This window comes from Meles meles, chromosome 4 (genome assembly GCF_922984935.1).
Source record: "Meles meles chromosome 4, mMelMel3.1 paternal haplotype, whole genome shotgun sequence".
NCBI lineage: Eukaryota > Metazoa > Chordata > Mammalia > Carnivora > Mustelidae > Meles > Meles meles.
Genome location: NC_060069.1, coordinates 52,357,678 through 52,370,817, shown reverse-complemented (window position 1 = coordinate 52,370,817; position 13,140 = coordinate 52,357,678).

The window sequence follows — 13,140 nt, the reverse complement described above, 5'->3', positions numbered from 1 at the left end:
CTCTCTGTTAAATAAATAAAATATTAAAAAAAAAAAAAGTTGACATGGGGAGCAAACTGACGGGTCCAGGTAGAATATAATTCAGTATTTAAATGAATTTAAGTTTGTCGGTTTAATTAAGATAGACCTGTCTTTGCAGTTATCAGCATCAAAAACGAAACTTTTATTTGACTAAGGTTTACTAAAGGTCAGATAAGCTCATGTTATCTCTGTTGCAATTTGTTAGCAAAAAGATGACCTAAAATGGTTAATCTTGTCTGTCTCAAAGTTTTCATGGGTAATTATTAAGACAGCTTTCAGAGTCTTTGGTAGCCAAAACTTTAAATAGTTTTGCCTGGATGGTAAGTGGGATTAAATTCATTGGACATTTAGGTCTTTTCCAAAGTAGGATAAACTGCTAAACCATTGAGCACTGGACACAGGTTTGTGCTTTTGACTACTTATTGCAAAGGAACTAAGGATATTTGAGCCTACTGGTAAACACGCTTTGTGCTTAACTGATTCACAAATTTGCTGTCTAAAAAGATTTGGTATAAAAGTTCACAGTTGGTTACTACTTTGTTTTCACTGGAGATTAAGGTTTCTGGAGTGCAAAATTCTGCTAAATGTAATTAAGACTGATGGAAATAAGGGAAGCAACTCTGTATGTAGAAAAGCAGGAGAGGAGCACCCTGGTGGCACAGTCGGTTAAGCATCTGACTCCTGATGTCATCTCAAGTCATGATCTCAGGGCCATGAGATTGAAACCATACATTGGGCTCTGCACTGGGCATGGAGCTGCTTAAGATTCTCTCTTTCTATCTGCACACCTCCTCACCCCTGTGCTCGCTCTCTCTCTTAAAAAAAAAAAAAAAAGTAGGAGATGTGTAAGAAAGATCTAAGGAATGGGAATACATTCTTATTGAAGGTAAAATAAGGTAATTTTGTCCTAAATAAGATGGTTGTTTGGAGAGAAATGGCTTGGGACAAAATCTGAGAGCAAAAGAAAGTTGTAGAAAGTTTGTGAAAGAAAATCTTTGGAAAGGAATTTTAGGTATGGTCAGAACATTTGATTAAAATAAAGGGATTTTAAAAGTACAGTGGTATAAGACTGCAATTCTCTCTCTGTTCAAAAGACAGGATTTTCTTGAATTATTGGTCTTCTCTTGATAAGAAAATGTAAACAAAGGTTTTTTCCTCCTTTGGCTGCCCAGACAACCAGATTCTATGTTTTATCTTTATCAGGTCTTCGATCACTTGGTTAAAACTTCTCAATCTTCAAGAAGCTAAGTTTTCTAACAACTATAACCCCACACATTTGTCTTTGGATTCTCTTACTGTCACCTTGTTTAAATAAAAACAATTGAGTTTTGGAATGATCTGTAATTCTATTTAGGCATGCACTTTAAAAAAAAAAAGAAAAAAACTTCCTGGGGCGCCTGGGTGGCTCAGTGGGTTAAATCCTCTGCCTTCAGCTCAGGTCATGATCCCAGGGTCCTGGGATCAAGCCCCCAATAGGCCTCTCTGCTCAGCGGGGAGCCTGCTTCCCTCTCTCTGCCTGCCTCTATGCCTACTTGTGATCTCTGTCCTTCAAATAAATAAATAAAATCTTAAAAAAAAACAAAAAAAACAACTTCCTGATGGGGCGCCTGGGTGGCTCAGTGGGTTAAGCCTCTGCCTTCAGCTCAGGTCATGATCTCAGGGTCCTGGGATCGAACCCCGCATCGGGCTCTCTGCTCAACAGGGAGCCTGCTTCCCCCTCTCTGTCTGCCTGCCTTTCTGCCTACTTGTACTCTCTCTGTCAAAAAACAAAAACAAAAAAACCCACAAAAAAAAAAAACCCCAAAACAAAACAACAACAACAACAAAAAACTTCCTGATGTTTTTTAAACAAACTTCCCAAGATTTAAATTGTACAAGTCTCCTTGATTCATTAGGCCTTTTTCTTTGGTATGTTCAGTTACTCCAGAAGTACTGTTAAACAAATGATAAGCTTTAGGTTATATCTGAGTAAGTGCTCTAACTAGTTTAGAATTGCTATGCAGTTCCTAAAGTTTATATGTTCTGGTATAAGACCATCACTTAATATGTTGATTATTGAAGTGTCACGTGTCGTAGAAATAACCTTTCTTTGCCATCCATATTGTACCCACTCATCAGATTTTTTAAAATTTTTTATTTTTTTTTTAAAGATTTTATTTATTTATTTGACAGAGAGAGACACAGCGAGCCAGGGAACAGAAGCAGGGGGAGTGGGAGAGGGAGAAGCAGGCTTCCTACTGAGCAGGGAGCCAGAGTGGGGCTTGATCCCAGGATCCTGGGATCATGACCTGAGCCAAAGGCAGACACTTAATGACTGAGCCACTCAGGTGCCTCGTCTCATCAGATTTTTAACTATGTCCATTTGAGTCTTGTCATTTATGGTTATTGTTCCATCTTGAAGGAGATTCATATAAAGGACTTTTAGGACAAATACAGGTATTTAGCATATTTAAGATCAAAATTAAAATGGGAAAGAATTTCCAGAACTAACTAAAGCTGCAGTCAAACTGAACAAGAATAGCAATTTGGGACTAAGTGAGCTGAGAAAAATGATTAAATAGTTTTTTTGCAACTCTTGGTTAAAATTTGCTGGTTCTTTAGTATTTGCTCTTCCAAACTAAGGAAACTTTCTCTTAAGACATCAGTGATACACAGAAATAATAATAAAACAAAATAAAGCATTTAACCTGAACTGTCAAATTCAAAAGGTCTGGGTAAGTAAGTATTCTTTCTTCCATGACAATCTTAGTCCATTTGCGTAAGTTCAGTAAGAATCTGTTCTCCTGATAACAGGGCAACATTGGAAACATTGGATATTTTACTAAGGCTTTGGCTGCAATGTCTTATCTGAGAGAAACATACATACACTCAGATATGACCAGAAATCTTGAAGGAATTGAGGTTGACTTTATGAAACATGGAGCCACAAAGCCCCTTGGAACTGTTGGCCGATACCTTGCTTACAGAGTTCCCAGCAGCCTCACCAGGGGAGTAAAGAATGTCACTTCCTGGCAGGTTGCAGGAATCTCAGGATATATTGGGGACCTTGTGAAGAGAAATTTGCTCAAATCTAAAGGTATTACAGGCTTGTCTGATGGCAAATGCTTGGCTTTGTTTCTGGCCTGGAGAGGCTTCTAAGAGTTCAACCTAGAGATTCCTTATAAAAAGTTCCAGCAAAAGAGATTCTAAAAAATCTGTATGATCAATCATTCTTGCTGAGCTTATGTAAATAATTAGGCCAAGTTTGTTAAAAATTGAACTTGTTTTGTAAACAAATTAGTCTTGATTTGGTTATCTCTGGCAACGAGTGTTATTTTAGAGAGAAAAATTACATTTCAATAACCTTTGTGGATGTTAAATCCTGGTTTTGTTCTGAAATGTTGTTTGCTTAAGCTAGACAACTTGAGGTCAACTTCAGAGAAATAGCTTTTTTATTTCTACACGATAGCTCATGTACAGGTAATCTTCATGCTTTTTATTCTGTGGGGATAATGACGGGCTCCTATTGGCATATAATTATTTAAACAACTGGAAAATAGGATTAATCCCCTGATAACTGCATAACTCAGCTATCACCTTGACCAATACCATGTGGCTGGGATGATGAATTTTTCCTTAAAAGCCAGAGCATACTCCACTCCATGGGGTTAACTATGGACTTGTGGAGATACTGAATAGCCCCACTTTCTTTATGATTGGATTGGATGATGTTGGGGATGCCCTTATCTCTTGAGACAAGTCTTCTTCCACTTGCCAGTGATGCCTTGTAATTAAATATTATTAAGCCTGGACCTCAAACAAAAAGGACTTCTTGGCAGTTTCATCCCTCAAGTCATACTCATCCTAGAAGCTCCCTCTATTGATGTACAATTGCAAACCATTGCTTAGCCAAGCAAACAACAGCCCTCCTGGTAAAAGGAGCCTCAGAGCTCACTGTGGGAAAGTCCCTGTCTCTAATGACTTCACACGGAGTCCAGAGTGTCTTACAGACCAAAAGCCACCAATGGATGATGGGAAGCTAACTAATTAAACACCATGCAATGCTTACAGATATGCCTGAAATAATATTTAAAACCTGTCAGACTTTAAACACAGCTACCCTTATGTCCAGACCTGACCATTGTACTTCTATAGAGCATAACTATTCAGAAGTTATTGATCTTATTTATTTTAGTCGACCAGATTTAAAAGACGCCCCTATTAAAAATGCAAAGGACAACAATTACTGATGGCAGTAGTTTCATGGAAAAGAGGATATGAAAACCTGGGTATGCTATAGTCAGTTTTAACTCAGAGTGTTGATGCCAGAGACCTGTCAACAAAGACTTCTTCCCCAAAGCAGAGTGAATCATGCTCACCTGTGCTCTGCAACTGGCAAAAGCCTTAAAAAGTAATCTATATATTGACTCCAAATATGCCTTCCTAGTCCTCTATGCCCATGGAGCAATTTAAAGAAAAGGCGATTATTATCAAGCCATAACCCCCCAATCAAATGGACCTTCACCCCCCTACTCCCGGGTGGGATATGCATAACATTCATCCAGGAAGTTCCCAGCTGTCTTAAGGCCTTGCCATAGGGGAAAAACAACCTTGACAAAGGCAAGGCCTCCAGGATCTTGTAGGTCCTTTTTAGCATATGAACTTTCTTTTGAAAACCTTCCTTTTTCCTTACCTCCCCCAAACTCCCAAGTATATAACCAGGCACCCTTTACGCCGACCCCCTCAAGATTTTTTTCTGGGCCATCGGCACCAGAGCCCACCCCACCAAACTCATCTATATTCCAAAACCACATCATGCATATATCATTTTCTGATACTTGTACTGCCTATCTCCTCTAACTTATTTTTCTTATGAAAGGTCTTTGCCTTTCATCTTAGAGGATTTCCTAAAACCTCTGGTGTTGCGGAAAATCTGAGGTGACCAAGGAAACCCAAACGGCACACGGAGAGATGGGAGAACACAGCTTTATTAACGCCGGAGGGCTCAGTGGGATTGTTCCCAAAGACTGAGCACCAGGCAGGGTTAGGAGTGAGTTTTTATGGTTACAGACAATGGGGGATGGTAGCGGGGTGTTTTCAGGGTGTCTCAAGGCTGGTGCACTTTCCCAGTCTCTCAAGGCCAAATGGCCCCTTCAGGCGGCAGTATGATCTATGTGGAGGCATCTCAGGAGAGTGCTAAATCACCTTGGGGGCTGATTCTCTTTCTTTTCTTGTTCAAACAGGACAAGGCACCTGGTCTTTTTCTTCTGTCTCAGCAGGAGTAATGACTTGTTATCATATCTTAGTCAAAAGGGGTGGCTATTGGTCCTTTTCTTGGCCTTAGCAGGGGCAAAGGGAAGCCAGGGACGGAAAGGGGCTGGAGCTAGGAGTCTCTAGCCATCTCACTGGTAGTTCTTGGCTCTCTGTCCAATTTCAAATGCAAGACACTAAAAGCTGATGTGGATATAGCAAGCTGGAAGACAACAAAACGAAGCCTTCAAGATCCTGAGGGAAAATGATTTCCAACACAGAATCTTATACTCAGCCAAAGTTTAGTCAGATGTAGGTGTGGAATAAACTTCATTTTCAGTCACACATGAAGTCAAATATTTGCCATCCATTTTCAGGAAGCTACTAGAGGAGATTTCCCTTCTCCCAAAATAAGGAAGTAAACCAAGTATAGTGAAGATCTGGAGCCCAGTTAGTAGAGATTTCTGTGGAGGCCAAGAAAAACAAGGCTGTACCCACCTCGAGTCTAGCCCTGACATAAGTACAGCCATCTTGGTACAGCGGAGGCTGGCACCTTGCACCCCCTCTCCACCTGCTCCCCCTCCCCTTGGCAGTGTGTATGACATTCCTAGGCCATCCCTGGCTGCCCTGGGGGAAAAGCAAATAGTTAACTTGCAGAGATCACAATCCTGCAAGACAGGAGTCTCCCTCGGTTTACAAATGTCCTAGAGATTTACAACAAAGAAGCTATCTTAACAATAGCACAATTTCCAGAGGCAAATAACTCAGTTCCTCAAGCCCTAAATAAAGTTAAAACTTCTCCTAACCTAAATCTCACTAAGAAGGACACTTGATAGGAGAAATGTGAAACTTTATCTGGAAACCTCCAAGATCGTGTCAGCAATCATTCCCAAGCATATGACCCACTGATACACATCTAAAGGGTCTCACAAGAAGATTTTTATTATTGGTAATGAATAACCTTTTCCCCAGACAACAGCTAGCTTCTCAAGGTCCTGGAGACCACGCTTCCAAAATTTCTTAGAGACTTGCATCATCCATAACCCTCTTTGTCCTCACCCACCGCTGAGTCCATCCCTACTCTGCCTTTAAAAACTCTGACTGTAATCTGGTTCAGGGTCCAAGTCCCTGCTCCGCTGTGTTGGGTATTCTTGGGCCCGAGCTTAAGCTTGTCAAATAAACCCTCGTGCGATTGCATCGGTGCATGGCTCCTTGGTGGTCTCTCAGACGCAAAAACTCGGGCATAATAATTTCCACACAGCAGAGGGACTGAGTAAATTCTCAGAATGGCAGAGGAAATGGCTCTCAGCTAGCCTAAAAAGAGAAAGAAATCCACACTGGAGCTGGCTGACAGAAGGCTCCAGGAGGAAATCCTTCCAAGGAGCAAACAAAGGGAAGGTTCGCTGAGGCATCTGAACATAAAGGAGAAGACTTCACACTTCCACCAGAGTTTGCGGAGGATTTAGATGGGAGCAGGGAAAAATATGCCGAGATACAAAATGAAAACCAAGGTGATCATTAACGGCAGGAGTAATCAAACGGTTATACAACAAAGGCAATGAGATGACTCAGCATTGATTAGCTATGAATAATATTCAGTCAAAACAGGTATCATCATCGAATGGCATTTTAACAAAAAATTAGGACCTAAAAGCTGAAGGGCTGAGGGTGTGAGACAACTGAATCTTTATCTTGATGGGAGGAAATCTGTGGATGGCTTCGCAAATCAAGCAGTAGAAACATGGAGTTTAAATACTAGAAGAAAAATTGAGACGAAGGTTGATTGATTCTGTAGATGAAAATGGAAGTAGAGGGGGCAGGGAAAGGCAGATTTCTGTAATAAATTATAGAATATTTTTCTGGAGCTCTGTGCACATACGGCTTTCACAAAAATTAAAATGAAATGCCACTTTTAAGGCGTCTGGTCAGATTTCCAGGGTTCTCCCAGCACCCTCTGGTTTCCCAATCCTGAGCTTACTCTAACAGGCCTCTTCCCTGGGCTCCTCTCACATCCGGCCCTTCTTTTCTTTTCCCGGACCCCTCCTCTAGGAACAATGAAGATCCTGTAGGAATGCGGCTGGTTGGGATATTTTCATTGTGCAATCCAGGCCCTCGAGCTGCCTCCTTGGGTCAGCCGCTGGCAAAAAGGGAGAGAGGGAGGGCTGGTGGCGGGAGGCTAAGTGCGGACAAAGGAGAGCTTTAAATCCCTGTCAAGCCAGAGAAACGTCTGCTTTTTAACATCCCCTGCTCTGCCAGTTCTGAGCGTCGGCGGCAGAATACTAACCGAAAACAGTCTTTTGGTGGTCTAAATTTTAAACAATGCTGCGGTTACGTTTGAATCTTACTACCATGTCTGTGGGCATTGCTGCAGCTCATAAATCAGGGCGGACAGACGCCCAGCCTGGAAATGACTGCAAGAAATTCCAACACTGGTCCGGAGTGGGGGCCGGCCCTGCCCTGGCCGGGTGCGGGTGTGGCCCAGCATAGGGACCTTGAGGACCAAGCAGATGCCAGACCTGATCTGGGCCGCCCAGGTCCTGGCCCCCGCCTGCCAGGCCAGGAGGGAGAACCGCGCAGCGGGGTGCAGGCCCTCCCCCTCTGCTGTCCCCTAATCATGCTCGCCCAGGGCCGGCCACCCAGACCCAAAGCAGCCTGGACCAAATCGCCCCCTCGCTGTGCTGGAGCTGGGTTTGGAGAGAACTGCTCGAGGCGCAGGAGGCACCTGGGCAGCCCTGGCCTCGGAATGGTGTTGGGCGCAGGTGGGTGGAGGGCTGCGGGTGCGGGGAGGGGGTGGGGGGTATATGATAGAGCCAGAGAAAGAACAAAGGCGGGGGAGGGTGGCGGGGTGTGATGACCGCCCATTCCGTCCTGCTTCTCCTTTTACACTTCTCCTTCTCTCCCTGCTTGGGGTTGGGGCAAAGTCGGAGTGTCCGCCCTCACCCTTCCCTTGCCTGTTCATTTTCTTGCTCAGGATGTGATCCTGGAGCCAACTGTGTCTCTGAAACTCAAAGCTTTTGTAAAGGGATGTGCGACTGACTTGGAGTTGGCTTGCTTTCTTAGAGAGGCACATGTTCCTTCACTCAAAGTTCTTGGGGAAACTTCTTTTTAAACTGGAGCAGAGGAGCCCAAAGTTCTTTATCCTATAAAGGAGGAAGGTGTTTGTTTCAGTTTTGTTTTTCCCAACAAGGGGCTTGAACTCACAGCCCTGCCATCAGGACCTGAGCGGAGACCAACCAGGCAGGGGCTTCCGCCTTCCAGGAAGGAGGAAGGTGTTTTTACAAAAAAAGACTCATTCAGGTATGTCGCTGATTGTTTTCAAATTAGATTTCCAGGATTGCCATACCCAAGCATTTGGTGCTTTTGTTTCTATGGCACCTTATGTAAACACTCAATATCCAATAAATATTATGTGACTTGTTGGCCTTTCCTCCCACCCAAACTTCAGCTACCCTGGCCTTCAAATGTTTTGTCCAGCAACGGTGAAGGTCTAGGATGGGGCGGGTCTGGAGAGAAGCATGACTGTATCCCCCTGCTGAGGGATTAGCTGGAAGCCTGAAAAAATGCACTGGGATGTCACTGGAGGGAAGAAAGGTGTGCAGAGAAATTCAGCAGCACCTCACCCAGCCACGAGCAAGGATTATCAGTCAGGCCAGGCAGCCCAGCTGGGATCAGAAACAAAAATATTTATTTTATGAATACGATGAGCACTGAGCTGATTCTGATTCTGAGCCAAACAGACATCTGACCTGAGGAGGTTCAGCAAAACAAAACAAAGCAAAACAAAAAACCTGTTAACAAAATCAGACATCCTCGGAAATGGAAAAGTTTTTCTACATGTTGATCATTAACTACAGCCCAGGGCCAAAACTGTGGGTTTCAGGGAATACTAAATGCATCCAGTAGTCCCTCTACACTCACCTTTCGTGTTCTCTGCCCCATCTACCCTTCACATCTCCACCCCCATGAAGTCAGAGAGCATGATGGCTAAACATCCTGGGGCCAGGAAGGTGGAGGGAGAGAAGCTTCTGGAGGTTTAAAAGGACAGATTCATCAGATGTCAGAGCCAGTAACAGGTTTAGAGAGCAATCCTGATGTGCCCCTTTGCAGCAGTGGGAATGGGGGAGGTAGTGGTTTGACCCCTGTTATTTCAGGGACAGCCAAAAGGCACCAATTTCCACTTGCGCCTGTCAAATAGGTGAACGCTTAGGGGAAGCTGCCTTACCATCCTAATTAAACTAAAAGCCTGGGGATGTGGAACTAGGCATTTCTGAGGCTTATCTTGGGAAGTAGGGACTGGTTAGGGGAGGAAGAAGCAGGGGAATGGGAGTAAATTGGGGAAAACAATGTAGTCTGGTTTCTGGAACTTCTAAACAAACTTTGAATTGCTGTGGTTTGCAGAAAAGTGTTCTGACCACTGTCGGGAAGCTGGGTGGCAGGGACAGTGCTGGCAGGCTCTAATTCTCTGCTCCGAAGAGTGAGGGTGGCCCCTTCCCTGGAGACCCTGGGAAGCTGAGAGAGAGAGTTCCAGGTGGCTTAGGTCCAGAGACCTTAGACCTGGTCCTTGGACACCTTCTAGTCCTAAATCATCTTCTAACAGAAAAGGAGACCAAATCCTTGGAGGCAGAAGTGAGGCCTCCAACAGAGGCCTGTTGAAATACAATTTTCAAAAAGATAAAACCATGCCTTTCATTCCCTTGTTAAATGGGTATGTTCGCAGATTTTGCTGAATTCCTTAACGTGGAGAGCAGTAAGATTTAAAATTGGCCTGAAGAGCATTTGAGAGCCTAGATAGGTACAGGCCATCTGATGGCTTGCAGGGTCACAAGCTGTACAAACATTGGTCTATGTTTAACAGGATCATAAGCTGTAAACTTTGAGGCTCTTAGTTCCACTGGGAAGAAACAATTTGCATTTCTATGGACCAAAATTTTCCAAATGAGCTTTTGCCTTATAGTGAAGAAAAATAGTCTGGTAAGTAGAGAGTCAACTCTGGCATTGAAAGAGTACCTGACAGCCTCTTTCACCAATTTCCAAGTTTCAGGTAACTTTTTTAACTTGTCAGAATTACACTGGTAATTGCTAGTAGATGTAGGACAATCAGGGAAGTTTCTCTCTGTCCAAACCAGTCTTTCTGTCCTTGCAACACAATCCAGAAGGACCATGATGTACAAGAGCCAAACTCGTCAACTGGAGAAAGGCCGGCTTAGGGAAGTAGTGAACTCCCTACTTCCTGTCTGCCCAGCCCATCTACGCCCATAAGGTGCTGCCCATGCCAACACTGACCTTTGAGGAAGTCCACACTGAGTTCTCCTTCCCTCTTTTCCAAACCCAAGGTGTGGTCTTAATATTCTCTGTCTTCCCTCCAGCAGAATTCCTTAATCATTCCATCACCCACCCTTCCACACTCAATCCTCACTATTTCACTATCTCTAGGGCCCTTTTCCGCATATTCTCTGTTGGAACCTTCATTAGATGTTTTCAAGTGAAGCTAGAGGACACCTACTGGATATTTTAAAAAGGGATTTAAGTACTATATGTACTCTGCTGGCATCAGTTAAAAACCCTTCTAGTTCTTAAATTCAAACACTCTAGTAATTTGTTTTCCCAAATGGGAGTGACAACCTGCGTATAAAACCTAGAAAGCCTCAGGTAGGTTTGCAAAGCTAGCATTGACTTTTTGGCTTTAGAAAAACTCTCATTAATTTCCTGGCTCTTCATCAGAGTGAATGCGGATGTCCTTCCTTTGGGGAGGTCTCTGAGGATAAGGGAGTTACTTATTTTTGGAGAGATTTGGTAGCCTGAGGCAAGTGACACTGAGCTTCCACAAGGCATCTGCACAAACACCCATCCTTTTGTTCTTGCCAGATCTTTGTGGGTGGCAGAGTTTGTAATAACTTCATTACCAGAGTCCATCAGACTTGCTAGTGTCTCTCTAAGATTGCCTTTGCCATTATCATTTTGTTTGTCTGCAGTGGAATTCAGGTAGATAAGGAATGGGGGTAGTGTAGGGAGAGCTATTACCTACATTCAAAAGATAACATGATGGGAGTGAATCATCTACCCCCACGCCGATTCTGAGGTTTGTTTTTGCAATCTTTTTATCCTCAAAAAGAAGAGGAAAATTCTAAGAAGAGTAAGTTCTTTATGGCTGAGGGAAGTTCAGAGCCATCATCATGCGGAGATCCCAGTTTAGGATGAAATGGGAACGTTTCAGAAATGCTGTGCCCAAATTCTAATCTTGTTCCTTGACCCACAGTATATGAGAGCCAAGGACATATGAGAGATTATGAGGGATCAGCATTTTATGGGTTGAGAAAGGAAGACCCAAAGAAAGAGCATAACTTGCTTAAGTTGACACCCCTGTGTTGGATGCCTGTTTTTGAGATTTTTAAGAGATGAGGCAGGAGGAACAGAGCTCTAAGATCTTGGAGCTAGTCCTTGTCTACTGAACTGTCCCACTGAGGAGCGATAGTTCTCTGAGGCTGCTCTATAAAAACAGAACAGAAACAGGAAGGAGTGGTTTTAGCCCACTTCCCCTCTCCTGAAATCAAACCTTTCTTCAGATTTTGCCCACAAGGCCTCTAGGACCAGCTGTTTTCTCTGCCAGCCTCACCCCCAACATTTTCCCCATTGACTGTCCTCACTTCTCAGAAATTTTAACAAAATAGCTGTTTTTTTTTAATCAAATATTCATTAGAAATTTCAAGCTCAAAGCATTCCACCTCTAGTATCTCAGTTAATCTTCATAACAACCCTGAGGCCAGTACTGTTATCCTCATTTAATCAAAGGGGAAACCGAGGCTCATTTGGGCACTGAGACTGAGTGCATGAGATCCAACAGCCAGTGACAACAGAGCTGGAAATCTTAGTCCTCGGCTCTGCTCTTAAGCTCTGTGCTTTGCAGTCTTCCACACCGTCTCCTTAACACCCTGCCTTCTCTCATCTCGCTTCCCTCCTCAGGAGAAAATTCTACTGCTAGTCAAGTGCAGGCCACTGTTATTGGACAGAGAAAATCTGAGACAGTCGAGGGCTGAAGAAGTTGAGTGCAAAACCAAGGCAGCTCAAAATATGAGTTCATTAACACTGTGGGTTGCCTGCCCAGTGCCCATTTTCCACCCTTTCCTTGCAAAGCATCAGTTTCTTTTCAGGTATCTTTGTCTCACACAGCCCACATGCTTCACGCCCAGCTCCAAGGAGAGTGATTAGTTCATAAATTGGCATCTGGCCCAAAGATGGTCTCTGAGATGGAAGGAGAAGTTTGCAGAGGGCTTCTGAAGTCCTTCCATTCCTTTTGTGTGCTCCTGCCTACATTCTTTTCTACTCATGTGAGACTGTGAAGTGCCAATTCTGAGAACCAGTTTGACGCCTCCAGTGTTTCCAACCCACTTTTTCGTCACAGTGGCGGGGCTCGTGGCTTTTCCTAAGCCTGCTCTAAGACTAGATTTTGGTTCTAGACCCTCCTCCTTTTCTTTATTTGACAGTGGAGCCTTTTTAATGAGGTGGCCCAGAAAATACTGCCCAGTGTCTTCAAATATTAATAACTTCATTTGTTTCTAAAACTTAGAGAAGGTGTCATGAAAATTAATGAGTGTGCTGGTGGAAATCAATTGTCTTCTGCAAAATGTTCTTTGGAGTCATTGTATAGGAAATTATGTGGATCTTTCTTGCTTGCTTTTTTTTGCATCTGGGACAACATGTTTCTAGCCGAAGGGTATGTTTTGATTATACTTATGATGCAGCAAGGGGAGTCTGGGTAAAAATCCGTTGGGCCTTTTGTTTTGAAGAAAGATGAAATTTGCAGAAAAATAATCCCAAAGAATGAAAACTCAAAGGAATCATTTTAATCAGATGTTTCTCATAACGCTGTCTTGGGTATCTGGATTCCTCTTC